This window comes from Silene latifolia, chromosome X (assembly GCF_048544455.1).
Source record: "Silene latifolia isolate original U9 population chromosome X, ASM4854445v1, whole genome shotgun sequence".
In the NCBI taxonomy this organism is placed as follows: Eukaryota; Viridiplantae; Streptophyta; class Magnoliopsida; order Caryophyllales; family Caryophyllaceae; genus Silene; species Silene latifolia.
In genome coordinates this window covers 217,883,412-217,884,535 of record NC_133537.1, presented here as the reverse complement: position 1 = coordinate 217,884,535, position 1,124 = coordinate 217,883,412, and the positions used below count along the sequence as shown (strand labels likewise).

Genomic DNA, 1,124 nt, shown 5'->3' with positions numbered 1-1,124 from the left:
AGGATGTCTTTCATGTACTTTGCATAGGCCGGCACGTGATTGATTAATTTCGTGAAAGGAATCGAGACTTCCAAATTCTTCACAATCTCCATAAACTTTCCAAGTTGGTCATCAAAACTCTTGTTGATTCTGTTGCATTTGGAGGACCGCTTTTTGAACATCAAAACCTTGGTCATTTTGTTGATTATATGGAGTTTGATTTTGGTAACCTTGGTTTTGGTTGTAAAAGGGTCTTTGATTTTGGTTTCTCATGGGAGGTGGGGTGTATGTTGGTTGAGGGTTTTGAACATTTTGGCTTTTGTATGAGAGATTTGGGTGGAATTTGGTGTTTTCATTGTAATAATTTGAATAAGGAGTACCACTCTTGTATGCTTGAAAAGCATTCACTTGTTCATTTGTTCCCCTACATTCACTTTGGTCATGTCCTAAAGTTCCACAATTCTCACATATCCCACTTGGGATTGATGAAGATGCCATCATGGCATTGACATGGTGCTTTGGTGATTTTGAGGCTTCTTCAAGTCTAGCCATAGCTTTTTCGAACTTCAAATTGATGGTATCAATATGAGCACTAAGTTGAGCACCCAATTGAGTAATAGAGTCCACTTTATGTTTTCCTCCTCTAGTAGCCTTGCGAGGTATACTATATTGTGAATTATGGACCGCCATTTCCTCAATCTTGTTCCAAGTTTGATTGTTGTCAACTTTGGTGAACATACCATTTGATCCCATGTTGAGAATGTTTCTTGAGTCTTCATAAAGACCATTCCAATATTGTTGTACCAAGAACCACTCGCTAAGTCCATGATGAGGACATGAGCGACAAATTCCCTTGAATTGCTCCCAAGCTTCATACAAGGATTCTTCATCTCTTTGCTTAAAGCCCGTAATTTGAGCTCTTAGCATGTTAGTCTTTTCCGGTGGGTAGAACTTTTTGTAGAAAGCTAGAGCCAATTTCTTCCAAGAGTCAATTCCGAGAGTAGCCTTATCAAGGCCCTTCAACCATTGTTTTGCGGTGCCAATTAGAGAAAAAGGAAATAAGACCCATCGAATTTGGTCTTGAGTTACACCGGTTTGAGAAATCGCATCACAATAGTCACAAAAAGTCTCCATGTGAGAGTGAG

At 39.3% G+C, this 1,124-nt stretch overlaps 1 non-coding gene across 1 annotated transcript; it reads left to right on the top strand.

Annotated features, from left to right (window-relative positions):
- Positions 1–799: 799 nt before the first annotated feature.
- On the top strand, positions 800–906 carry LOC141625789 (small nucleolar RNA R71). Its single transcript, XR_012535543.1, has one exon. It is a non-coding gene; the product is annotated as a small nucleolar RNA R71 (small nucleolar RNA).
- The last annotated feature ends 218 nt before the right edge of the window (positions 907–1,124 follow it).